A 14515-nucleotide genomic window follows, 5' to 3' on the forward strand; every position below is an offset into this window, starting at 1 on the left:
CAGATAAAACTGACATTGCTTCACCAGAATAACTCTTCATGTATGTCCACACTTTTAAATACTGTCACCAAAAAGCTTGCAACTTTTCTTTGAACAAAATGAGCAAGATTTGATGTTACTCTCCACTCAAAATCTAAAACAGTGTAATGTGGTAGAAATTATAAATATTTCATTAAATACTGGACTTCCAATCATATTCTACTTAGCCAAGTAGCCTCCTTTGAAATCATTTTAGAAAACATGGATCACCTCAATGTTAAAATTTATTTCTGAAGAGTAACTATTTGAAAGTTAAACAGGATGCCAACCACAGGCTATTCAAACTACTTAAGTGATAAAACAATACTCATTGCTAAAAACAAGCAGAAATGAGCACATTTGTTCCCAAAGACTTGTATAAAATAAAAATAAAATAAAACAATAGTGAAAAAAGCTGTCAAGTGTGAAAATGAAGCATAAATTATTTTTTTATTAGCTCAGGAAAATTCCTTCCATTTGATCCCAACCATTTTTAGTGCTGTTGTAGTTAAGAGCAGCTACAAGAACAGAAAAATGCAACCCATCTAATACTAAATACCAGCCTGACATATTAATCATTATTGTTGTTTTATTCCACATGGCTAGTTTAGGACTGTTATTTTACTACAAAACCAACTCACAGAAGTTAAAAAGCTCAGTTTATATTTAACTTGAGGTTGATGAATAAAGGGCTCCAGCAGCTGAAGTTTTAGACAACATATGATTGCATAAGTTACAGCCAGCTTAAGAGTTGTAATGATCAGGTAGAAAACACAATACAGTTTAAGTTAACTACATGATTTATACATAACAAAACAGTAGAGCCAGATACTACACAGCCTTACTGTCCTTGTTGCTTTAAACTGGTAGTTACAAGCAAGGCCAACAAATACTTGTATGGTGAATTCTATTACCATGCAAATACAAAAATAGAAGAATATTTTCAGATCATTAGAAATATCAATGCAGTACCAAATAAATGCAATACATGATGTCTTGCAGTGCAGTATTTCTTTTCTGAAGCATCTTCTCAGGACAGTGACTTACTGCTAGTACTTAACCCTTTTTAGTACCTTATTTCTTATACACTCTCTGCAACTTGTTTTGCTTAAATGGTTTGTTATTAGTGTTTATAGCACTTATTAAGCATGACAAAATAATACTGTCTAGTTCTCCAATAAATCTAATTATTTACAAGTTTGTTTCTAAAACAAGCTTGTCACCATTACCAAGATTATCACCATAAACTTTTCAAAGGATGAAACAATCATATTTCCCATTTTATAGCCATCAGTAACAACAAATTTAACATTTATCAACACTTCTTTAGTGTCACACTGCCACAATTTAATTGATGGTTGGTATTAAACAATCAAAGATGAGCAAGAAGTGTTTAGCACACAGTGCTAATTTAGGCACTTGGTTCAGGTCCCTACAGACTCTGTGACTAGGCTCCACAAGTCAGAGTTCTGTTAAAATGGAAGATGAGAGATGGAAAATTGTTCAACGCACTGATGGACAGAGTGTACTAGGTGATCTCAAGACATCCCTTCCAGCCCCTACAATTCTGCAAGTCTCCACTTCATAGATTTATACATAATAAATCTCGATTTGCACTTGGTTCATAGATCTAACAAACATAATTGACTCACTGAAACGTCATGTGCAATTGCTGATTCTTTTGTGGAGTCAACCTGTGTACATACTAACTATGCAGGTGAATTTATATTCTATACAGCCTCATGTAATTTCTTCATTCTTTATATTACTTTATACATGTTTCTGTCCTGATCATGTAATAGTTATGGAAGACATTCTAGTAATGTGATAATGTACACAAGTGAATTCATTGAATTTAACACTAGAGAACACAGGAAAACATACATGCATTCTGTATCACTTTTTAGAGAGTATATTCATTGATCTAGAGCTGATTTTCATCTCTGAAATGAGCATTTCCCAGATTACAGAAAAATTCTGTGAAGACACAGAAGTGAAGCCTATTAACCGCATGCTTTGACTTGAGCTAGTCTTGAAAATGTCTTGGACACACATGATCTTGAAGGATCTTATAAATAAGAATGACTCTATTTTCAGTGTCTCAGATGTACTTTCAGCAGCCTTCACTATAGAGAAGCAATGGAGATTTGAATCTCTATGGCCATTCTCTTGGACAGAATGGTATATCTAATTACACATAGATGCCAAAAAAGCATTGCAAAAATGCAAGGACAGACTAACTGAATCTGCTTGGTAGAGGTGCAGATCTTCAAATAAATGTACCATTATGCTATATGCTTATAAATCCAAAGAATGAAAATTGCTGGGAAGAGATTAGTATTCAGTGACATCAGTTTCATTCCTTAAGCAAGAACTCCTGAAAATTCTTCAACATTAAATCACATACACAAACAATAAATCCCAAATTTCAGTTTCTATCACTTCTTCATTTGAGGTACAATGAAAAATGTGAGCCACTTACTGAAAATAAAAATTGCGAGGAAAGATAATGTAGACATCCAAGTTACTCTGATAACAACACCTGGAATTCTTCATAATCATAAAGAAAATAGGAGTTACTTCAATCAACTATCCATAGTGTTAGAATTCTTTGCAGCATGGCTACAAATGACAGAGCCATAGAAAAGATGCATATCTCTTCCAGAAAACACACTGAATCTGGTGTGTGAAGTAGCCATCAGATCACTAGTTTTCTATGAGAAGACATTTTATAAAAATTAAAGAGCTTAGTGTTTCTTAAGAACTTGACAACTTGAGCAAAGCATGTTCCAAGCAATTCAAGCTATTGAATTACTGAAGCAGTCTTTGTATCTGTGGTAGTAACAAACAGTAATAGTAGCTCTATTCAAGATACTTTAAGAAGTGGGAAACTATACACACCCCTCACGGAGGATGAATTACAACCTATGAAATTGTCAGACAGCACATATAGATATTTTGTGGGTTCATAATCCTGATCCTGAAGTTTTGGTAATCTTTCACAAAACTTTCACAACTGAAGTTTATTGAAGTCCATACATGGGATTTTAGCTTTTTGTTTTTAAATTGCTCTGTTAAGTACACTAGTAGCCCATATACACAGTTCTCCAGTATCTCATTCTAAAATACCTCTCCACATCTAGGAAGAAGCACAGAATTTCATTTAATTTACAAAGTTCTTTTCCCCATCAGTTCCTTCGAAAAATTAATGAGACATGGCCCACTTTGCTAATGCACATGCACTAATAAAGTTACTAACATTTTCTCTTCAGATTTGATACACAAGTGTTTCATCCCCAAAACTTTGAAAAAGTTTGAAATATGGAAGGAAGAGCAAAGAGAGGAAACTTGGATTTTATTTATTTTGGCTTGTGTTCCTCAGAACGCACACAGGACCCTGTCAATATTTATCAGTCAGTCAGTAATCCAGCAAAGCATAGTATCCAAGAGAATTTCCATATTCATTTACTTATTTAACAGAAATGTTTTACTAATAGCTCATACCTTTGAGAGACATGGATCAAGAAATGAAGCATGGACAACCACACTCTCACACTTGATTAACACTGTCTGAGGTTTGTGCGGAATGGCAGATGTTTCACAAAAGTTGTCTCAGCTGTTTTCTCTAGAATAGATCTATGATCTCTTTAAAAGATACCATCTGTCTTCAGTGACATTCAGTTCTCATTTTTATCTCTGCAATTTAAGTCCACTCCCTTCCTCTTATGATTTTAATAAAGTACTGACTGACTGACGATTGAAAAGATGACATAAGACTAAAGCTCCTAGCTACATTTCTGCGAAAGGTGTTTTGTAATTAAGGAATTCTGCTATTATGGTAACCTGAGTTTGTTACACATCTTAAATTTACTCTTCAGGAATCACTGTATATCTGAGAACTCTCACAAAACTACAAATTGTCACCTACCATGTTTCTGAAGATGCCAAAGGATTTTATGCAGACTCAGAATCTATGAATGTTTATAATAGTTTACAGTTCTTGGAGACATAAAACACTAATTCACTGAAACAAAAAGCAACTATACACACGGTGATGATGGTTTGACTTGCTGATCTTAGGGATCTTTTCCAAACTTAATGATTCTATACCTATCAAGACTATAAATCTCTGGACGACTAACCTGTTTTTTGAAGAGAAGCTGGAAAGAGCCAGTATTACATCTTCCAGGTACCTTTGACAAAACCTGACCGAGTTTCATTTATGTCCCCACATTTAGTTTTTGATATCTAACAACACCAAAAAACACAAATATTTTGTTTGAAATGCTTGCAATTTTTCAATGTTTAATATGGTACTTCAGAATCCTTTAAAAATTAAAATAGCTTTAACCACAAACCAATGTACTACAATCACACTAATTTCAAACAAATTGTTAAAAGCAGATTATCTAAAGATACAGCACCTCTTTTTGGTTATATGTTGTAATTCTTATGTCAGTTTCATACCATATTGCTGCTTTCCTAATGAGGTAACAAGTACTACTTTGACTGCAGCTACTGCTGTTAAATTAGACCTTGACATGCCTGCTAAGAGCATTATTTCATTAGTAAAACTAACTTCCCCCGTTCCATGAGTAAACAGCTAAAAACATATGGGGAAATCAATATGAGAAGGCTTTTTTCAGGAAATAGAGAACAGAAGCCTATTGTTTATCTTGCTCTCGGTATACGCTGCTAGTACATTGTTTCAAGAACCTTACACAAGGTCATTTGTCTTTCAGAATCATTTTCCACCAAAGTATATTCGACTACTGTGTAAATCTGTGGGGTCTTTTTGAGAGGAATTTGGTAGTTTAGCTATAAAGCCTAAAACTCGTATATATGTATATACACATGAGCAAGGAGTTTACACCTGAAAAGCTCATTAAAACTTACAAACTCAGATGACTGGATTTGTTCTACCAAGTGCTCACATTAATTTTTTGAGCCCAAATTCGATGTTACAAAACAACAACAACAAATACTTTAGCTATATCAAATGCAAGAACCAGACTATTTAGCTTAAAGACAATTAATCTGGGAGAAAGCAACATTCGAATGACAGTTTCTCCTCCAGTTATGCTGAAACATTAACACCCATGGACAACATGTTTCCCTCTCAATGTAGCAAAGCCACCACTATGAAGTCCTGCCTGCTCCTGTGCATGACTGCCTCTCTCTGTCTTAAGTTATCTGGTCCACAAAAAGCAGAAGAAACTCATGAAAGATAGGCAAGATTCAATTCCCTCCTTTTCTTCCACAAAGCTTTATGATACAGAACATCACGAGGCCTAATGCCATTTTGTTCTTTCTTAAATAGCCAGATAAAAGCCAGGCCAGCTTTACACATCCACATTGTGAATTAAGTTTCTGTTTCAATTACCATGACTAAATCCACCAAGGAATTTAGGCTTCTCAATAATTAACACAATGGTGTTCAGAAAACTTGCAAAGCTGTCAATTTTGTTAAGAAAAAAGAGACCTACATTACAAATCGTACAAGTTTTACCAACCAAGCAATTTTAACATTTTCTGCTACTCACACCATAGAGAGTAGAGGAAAGCAGACCTACTACAATTGAAGTTTTCACGGTCTGAATCCCAGGGGGAAGGAAATTATACTTGTCAAATCCGTTCAACAAAAAACCTCACACTAGAAGTCAATCAAACAACAAGTTTGAAAAGCAGTGGTGAGAGACATCTTCCCTTAACTGCTCCTTTAGTCAGTTTATCCACTGTGCTACTACAATCCACTTAATTGCAAACACGAATGCATGTGTACAAAGACCTAAGGACATAAGCACTTGTGCAAAGCCTTAAAGGTTTCAGGCTACAGGTAGACCACACTTCAGTGTTTTAGAACACAAACTAATACTGGCAGAACCTCAATAATTTTTCTCACGTGGTGTTTTCAAGAGTCAGTGTTCAAAACAGTATCTGATTTTCAAGACCACAAGACCCAACATTTAGGTTTCTTCTGATTTAAACATGTTGACATCATAAAAATGACCAAAGTCAGCCAAAGCTCACTGACATACAATTGCTTCTGATCCAACTCTCAGACTGCTGCTCACTTTTTACAGAGCTCTGGCAGTTGCTGATTCCTAAGGGTGCAAAACAGACAGTTATTCCAGGAACCCAGGTGTGTGCCATCTCTAGACTGAGGCCACTTGGACCTACCCTTTCAGCAGCAGACAAAATTTTAGTCAATTCTCCTATAATTCCTTACACCATGAAAGGCTTAAAGAGGAATCTTTAGGTTATTTTGCCCATCTGCTTCACTACAGCAAAATTAACAGTATGCATATAATTCCAGACGGATGCAATTCAACTGTTTCAGAAGGCATCCAACAAGAAAGATACCTCAACTTCTATAGACTCTCCACTGCTTTGTTATCCATAGCATAATTTTTATTCTAGCTATAAGCGATGTCCTTTACTGTAATTTAAGCTTGAAATGTTGCTGTAATTTACATCTGAAATGATCTGCTGTTCAGGTGATATAGTAGAATTAAGTTCAAATTCCAAACGTGCTCATTAAGAAAAAGCAGGCCCAGCTCTACCCAGTGCAAGCATCTTAATGTTTCATGGTATACTAGCTTCACAACAAATTTGAGAGTCTGAAGGGTAGCCATAGCTATCAGTGAGGTTTAACCAATACAAGATGATAAAGAGGACTTAAAGAAAATACAGCCAGACTGAGATTCAGTTCAAAATCTCTTACATTGTCAGGAATCTTCTTATTCAAGAGCACAGCTGAATCCTGCTTTCTTTAAAGGTACCATGGCTCCCCAACCCATGACCACAAAGCTGGTTTTGCGGTCAGACTAAAGTTTTTCTGTTGATCTCTAATCACAATCAAGCTATGTGTCACCCTTAAACTTCTATTAAGTTAGAAATGGTCTGTACATCTTAGCTAGCAACACCATGTCCTCAAGGCACTATGAAACTAAAAACAATCCCAAAAATAGGCTTTAGCATACCAGATCATCAGTACCACATAAATGCAGACAGTAGCTTCCTTGTGTATTCCTTCCCACTCACGCATCAGAAGGTAAATGTAAGCATTCAACATGTAAGTAAACCTGTAATTGGTTACACCAATATCATCAATGGACATGTAGAGCAGGATGTTACTGCACAGCTGCACGCTCATACTGTCTTGAAAGAACAAAGCCATAGCATTTTATTAACTGCATGCAGTGACAGGGATTGAAATTTTACTAGAAAACAACATCTCATGTCCTAGAGAACTTTCAACTGATTTTTTTTTTGTTTTGTTTAAAAAAATTTGAGAGTCCAAATACATTTCTGAAACAGATGCTTTCCACACAGTCCAAATAATTAGAGACTTGTAACCTACTTGGGAGATAAGGTTTGCAAATGTGTTAGAGAAGAGGAATGACATAACAGCAGAAATCTGCTTAATGATCTATTGGTGGGTTTCTTGGTGTGTTTTTTTTTTTTGATGGTGTGTGCCTTGATTAATCTCCTCTTCTGTATGATACATAATGATTAACAGGAAGTGCTTACACAGAAAATTGTTCAATTCCTATTCAAGTCTTCATCTGAAAATAATTATTTCTCTAGAAATGTGGCAGTTCCTCATACTGGCAACTTGGAGCGAAAGGAAGACTTTGCTTCTAGGAAGTTCTTCAGCTTCCAAAGATGAAGTTCTAGCAAAATGCCAACAATCCCCAGTAGATACTCTGCAACCAAATTAGCCCTTGCCCACCAGGCAGATGACTCAGGAAATCAGTGCTGAGTTTCTGTTTGTTTTGCCTTCTTATTAACAGAAGCACATTAAGTACGCAGTCATTTATCATGTACTGCTTCGGCTCCTGCTAAATGACAGTAAGGGCACTTTTACAGGTTTTATTTCCTATTTATGTTCCCTGCAGTACCTTTAATTGTTGAACACACTATTTATTTGAAACATTTGTTTGAACTATAACCATGCTTCTCCTAGCTGGGCAAAGACAAGCTCATGTTTAATATGTAATGTAATGTAAGGTGATGCAAGATATGCTGCAATGCTGGTTGCTCAACCCTAATTTATCTGCAGGCCTCCACTCATTTTTCACTAACAGAGCTAGACCTCTGCATAAGTGGCAACTACAGCAATGACAAGACAGTACTTGAGGATGATACACAATTTTTTGGAAGCAATTTCCTAATTTTCCTCCCTCAGCACACTTTCATTACTGATCAGTAATGAATGCTAGTAATTAATAAAGAATTCAGAACTGCAACTACGTTTTTCACCACAGGTATTCTCCCTGCGTAGAAAAATTCTTCAACAGTGTAGTTGCTGAATAGACATAAATCTAAAGTAACACTTTCTTGCTATCTCAGATTTTGGTAGCCAGTACATGGGCTACATGTGCTTTTCAAGAGAAGCTGTGCACGCACCTTATGAAAACTAGTCCTTAAGAGATCTAAACCGGCAGAACAAAGGCCAGCACCAGCAAGGAATACAGAGAAAAACTCTTGAGAACACTCTCAAACAGTAACAAATTGACAGTTAAAATTATATGTCTACACTTACTTTGCACATTTTGTTAAAAGAAGCAGTATCTCTGCATCATATAATGAACCTAAACCCATGGTAGCTGAAGGAAGAAAGCTTGAAGAGCAGAAATGAAAACATTGCTCACACTCAGGCAGATCTTAAGGTATATGAGATCTGGAAATAATAGCATAATCTAAAGCAGTTATTATTACATAAAGTTGCACATTTCTTAGGTAATTTCCTCTTTGAACAAAAACAAAAACAAAAACAAACATACGGAAACATGGATTTCCCTTCCTAGAAACTGTTTACTTCCTGATAACTTTAACATCCTCTGTTTTTAAAAGTCATCCATTTATTAACTATAAAAACCTCAGATGATTTGTTTTTGTCGCAGGGTTTTTTGTTTTTTCATTACCTTGGTTCTGGTCAAAACAAATTCCCAATTCTAGTCCTGGGATAATGATCAGACAAGATCGGAAAAGTTTGTACTTGAAACTGAAGGATGAAGTCAGTGACTTCTGCTATCCTCTGTTTCATAAATGACTTGAAAACTTTACACACAGAAGAATTTCAAAAAGTTGAAAGGTGAGTTTTTTCTAGTGAATTTACACCAGAGTAAACTTTTTTAGATTTCTGTCTTACCTCCTAAAAGAGAATGTAGAGATAATAATGTTAAATCAGCACTGTATACAAGAACATCACAAGTAAGGACATTTGAACATCTCACCAGAAGTAAACTTAATACAAATTTAGTATTCAAAACTCATTTAGCTCCTTATATTGCTTTGCCTTCTGCTATGGACCATCTGACATGCAGTTTAAGCTTATTTTTTTCCTCTGAGAATTAAACAAAATTCTCATAAGGAAAATATTAGGAAAGCATTTAGTTTATTTTTACAATAGTCAGATAAACTGAGCACCACAGCAGCATCCCTCACTTGGCTCCAAATTACCTGCTACCTGACCCCTATCCACGGAATTACATTATTCCATTGCTTGTGGAAGACAGCCAGTGACAATCTCATTTTGATAGTGATATACAAGTAAGTATCTATTTGAAATATCTAATACTTTGTTCTAAAGAGTGAGCAGCCAAGAGTTGACTATTTGTGCCCAAGTTTAAACACAACACAAAGTACTCAACTGCAGAAGGGGATTATTTTGTTTTCAAATCTGCAAAATAATTAAAATACTTGAGTACATACAGAGACTAAAATACAAGAAAAATCCATGGTATGTGCTGGCATACTGTGTGTAAGTCAGAAATTTGACTAGAATGCAAATAATGACGTTAGTTACTCAAGGAGCCAACTCATTTTTCCTCACACCTGCTTCCCTTCAATCTCAGGAACAATGCAGTTGTTTTTGTTTGCTCCTTATCAGGAATGCTGTTGTTTAGGCCTCTGTCATAACACAATTTAACTACAGCATCCAGGCCTCTGGTTTTCAGTAATAACACTTTATGATCAACGTAAAATTTGTCCCAAGAGACTACTCTGGCTTTTTGCTTTGAGGCTGTCACACTTGTCTACTCTGGAGCAGTAGATGTACATTGTCCACTAGCAGGCACACAGCTGCCTCCATGTCTTTCCACCATAGCAGTTTTACTTCCATCTCTTCCCTTCCTAGAGCTTTCTCTGACAATTCTTTGTCTGTCTCCTCCTGCAACTCCCAAAGCTCTCATTGCAACTTTGTACAACTTCTGCACAGATTTTCCCACCTATTCTTTCATTCATTTGTAACAGATAGTATCCTTCTAACACAAGAATACTTCTCAAGTTTATCTATAGAGCCACTATTTGCTTGTTCTTTAAATCCCTTCTGAATTTTTTGTTTCTGCTAAGCTTCCTTTAAGAAATCAGGAAACAACTGGTATTATAGTTGAGTGGTCAGAAACATTTGTTAACACATCTGTTTTTCAGTTTACTTTTGCAATCTTGTGTGTTCCATCTACTATGTTAAGCATCTATTACAAAGATAACTCAACTCTAATCCCTTCTTTACACAGTGATGAACTAACATTGATAGAAACAATTACTAAGATGTAGTTTCCTTTCAGATAACAACCGAGACAGCGGTCTTTTTATCCATTCATTAGGAAATAACTCATCTGCACTTTCTCCTCTGGTACAGTGAGTGCACGTCAGAATTTGAAGTGGAACATGTCTACAGAGAGGCAGTGTAACAGATTTGCTGTTGTACAGCTCATAGTTTTTACTTAGTCCTACTGATGTGTTCATTTTTGCTTGAGGTTTTAGCTAAACAATGACTAATCTACACTTTAAATAGCATATATTTAAGATAATTACACCACTAAATATTACAGAAAGTAAACAAATTCACACCTAGATTAATTTAAGTCCACAAGATTTTTAACTTGCTTGTAAGAAAACAATTTCCCTGTGCTGGAAAGCATCCCCCTAATATTTTACTATAGTATGTAGGTGTAGACTTGCAAATAATTTTTCTAGAGCTTGTGAGAATTCTGACAATAAATTGTGCCCTGAACCTGGCCCGTACCCAAGACCATAATCAGTGAATCAAATGCCACTGTCAAAATTGTGTAAAAGCATAAACCTACAAGTACACACATAACAAATTTAAAACTTGTATGTCAAACCAAAGTCTTTGGTTTGGCCTTCATTCTACTGCCAAACCTATCAACACCTCACCTCTCTCTCCTACAATCACTTCCTTTGATTAACGTCTTTTACATTGTGGTTATTCAAAGTAACCCATCTGATTGCATTAGTCATATTGAAATTGTTATTTCTTTGGGATTCCTAAGAACTACAGATTTATCTAGAAGAACAACAATCAAATTTATGCTAATTGCACTATCTGGGAGAGTGTCACTGCTCAGAGTTCCCAGTTAATTAGAAGTAAAATTTAATAAATGTAGTGCTAGCAACTGCAACCTTCTGTCAGAAGCTGTTCATTAAAATATACGAGATGCATAACTGGCTAGAAGGAGCAGTGTGAATCACAGGATCAGTATATGACTTCAGTGATACGTACTGAATATTTTTCAGTGGCACCCCTTTGGGATGCTACTGTACGCTTATCTCCAAAACCCTTACTATATCTTTAATAGGAAAGAAAGTACAGCATTGATACATAAAACAAACAATAGCTGCTCAAGATTTGAAGGAGGGTAAAACACAAAATACAAAGTAATCAGTAGTGTGAGCTCTATGTTAGAAGGGAAGCATTAACTATACACCATATTTAGGTGAGTTTAGGATTACCTGAAAAGCTACAGTCTTTTTGAAATTCAAAAGTTGCATACATGTCTTGTGGTGCTTAAAAACAATATACTGAGCCAAAGATGGAGACTTCTAATCCAGCAACTCACCTGCTTCACTGGAGAGCACAAAGCAATCTGTGCTGAGGATTTACTGATCAGCCTTCCAATAACACAGTTTCTTTGGAATTCTCACCAATTAATAATCACCTCACATCAATTATTTAATCCTCATTGTTTATTACTTCAACTATAAAAGTTCTCATTATCTGCATAATAGAGAAAGTGAGGCTCTCAAACAAAATAAAATTCACTGAGAAACAGGCATTTAGTACTTTACAAATCCCATTTTACACCTTTTTCAAAATTTGGTGCTAATACTATCTGAATTTCAGATTAAATTTATGCTGAGAAAAAAAGGAAATAATTCTGGTTTTATAGTTATTGTGTATCATTTTTAATATCAAGATATAATTAGCAAGAGCAGTGTTTAAACATACAGTTTAATTACATCTGCCCTCCACTTAATTCACTTAGTGATATTCAAGTAGATTGCTACATTCCTTCTGTGGGCACCTCTAGTAATGAAAATACTGTTCATAGTCACAAACACAGACCTCTGCAGTAATGTGTGAAATCTCGAGTTCATGCATTTTTCACATGTCAGAGACCTGAATCATGGACAGGCTTCCTCTTCCCCTTTCCTAAAGCTAAACTTTGGTGAAACATGGCTTTTAGGAAGTCAACCCTACTGGATACCCTTGCTATAGTCAGAGCCAAAACAGTTTATGAAATCAGCTACCAAAAGCCAGTAAGATTTTTACATATATTCACATTTTATTCCAATTAGGAGACCAGAAGTAGTCTAGATATTTGCATGAACTGAAATTTGTTCTCTTATGGGTTTTGTGGCAGTCTTCCTTGGCTTTGTACTTAATCTCGATAGTTCAAGTAAAAATATAAATCTTACCACCCTGTTTTCATAACTGCCTTTTCTGTATATGGTAAGCTGAAGTACTAATCTCTCCTCCACAATTCACAATTCAGAAATCCCCATTTCTGTTCTTTTGTTGGTATTCCCTATATCTAAATCTAAAGATGAGTCACCATATTTTATGAAAAACATCCATCAGATCTCTGTCATTAGGAACTTATTAATCTTCTACGGTCTTACATCAGGTATAAACACTTAGGACTAGATTACTAAAGCAAAATCTGTTGCATCCTCTGCACCACGTACATCATGTTTGAATAATATCTGTACTTTTTTGCAAGGTGACACATTGTGTTTTTTATGACTTCACACACTTGTGTCTATCACACTTTCCCCATCAAGGAATACTTGGCTATACTTAACATTCAACATACTCTGTCTTAAGAAATCTTCTTATTCAGGTTAGAATTGATTCCTCAGACAAGATGGCAATATATTGAAAAGGACAAGCTATGGCTATCTTGCTCTTGATGTAGTTTCCCTCCTTCCCATCATTGGCTACATCATGTAATTTAAGCCTCTTAGGAGCATTAGAACTGCCTTTCAGGATTACTGTGGTTGAACCAGGAACTCACTTATTGTCTTCACTAAAGGAAAAGAGAATCATTAAGGAACTGTGTTGGTTGTTTTTTTTTCACTGTTGTTCTTGTTTTTAAACTCTGAAAGGATCCTTCCAGCTATTTTAACCTTCAGTCATAACTATCAACCTCCTCTTAGCAGAACTGTTGATGTTACAAACAAACACAATCTTGAGACATCAACGCCTCTTAATGCTCTTGCAAGCTTGCAAAACATTGCTTTTTCAGCTATGAAAACTGCCATTATTGATTCCCTTGGGTTTCCTTCAAGTATCTTTCACTTTTCTTCTGAGTCCTGAGGTAGCAAGAGTAAAACTCACTATTTGAGGGCAAATGTAGCTAGTCAGCAACTGTGGCTAAACTTACATATCAAACATTTCAGTTGTACATTCCTTCAATACTTGTGCATATAATGCTAGACAAACACTCTACAAATAAGTAAAGCTTTTGTTATTCCACATTTCAACATTATTCAACTTATCTGTTGAAAAGGTAAATAAAAAAACTTATTGTATAACTTGATTGCTGTAAGGACTGGGAGGAAAAAGCATTGCTTTTCTTGCTAGCTTCTTCTCTTCCCCCCACCTTCACCACTATTCGTTGAGGCTTGGGATCCTCAGCATCAACTGTTAAAATAACATATTATGTTATTTAGGTTACTTAAGAACACAGAAGCACATCTGTCCTCTTCAACCCCTTAATGATGGCGGCCGAGATTTTTAAGGATGGATGAATCAGAACACTATCATTGTTCAGCAGAGGACATAAAGTAAGTCTATTTAGGGACAGAAGCTAGGAGAAAAGGCTCAGTCTTTGGAATTTCCTGCTTTACAGCAGCATTAGCTATGCTGTTACAGAACAATAGATTTGAACAGAAAAATACATTTAATGCATCAGAAAAACAAAGCAGGAATAGATCTAAAATGCTGTCATTCAGCATGCCTTTGCTCAGACACATGCTGCCCTTTAAGTTTATACTTCTGTCCACTATCACACCATAATCCTTCACATCCATGATGTTTGCCGTTACATCACTGCCTATGAAAGTCTTTTTACCTTTTTGTTTTAGGCTGGGCTCAAGATAGTTAAGGCATTTCACAATAATAGAAATATCAGCATCTCACTGAGCCTTTTTTATTTTTATTTTTTTATGGGAGTATACTTTT

Source organism: Tetrao urogallus, assembly GCF_951394365.1.
Source record: "Tetrao urogallus genome assembly, chromosome: 4".
Taxonomy (NCBI): Eukaryota; Metazoa; Chordata; class Aves; order Galliformes; family Phasianidae; genus Tetrao; species Tetrao urogallus.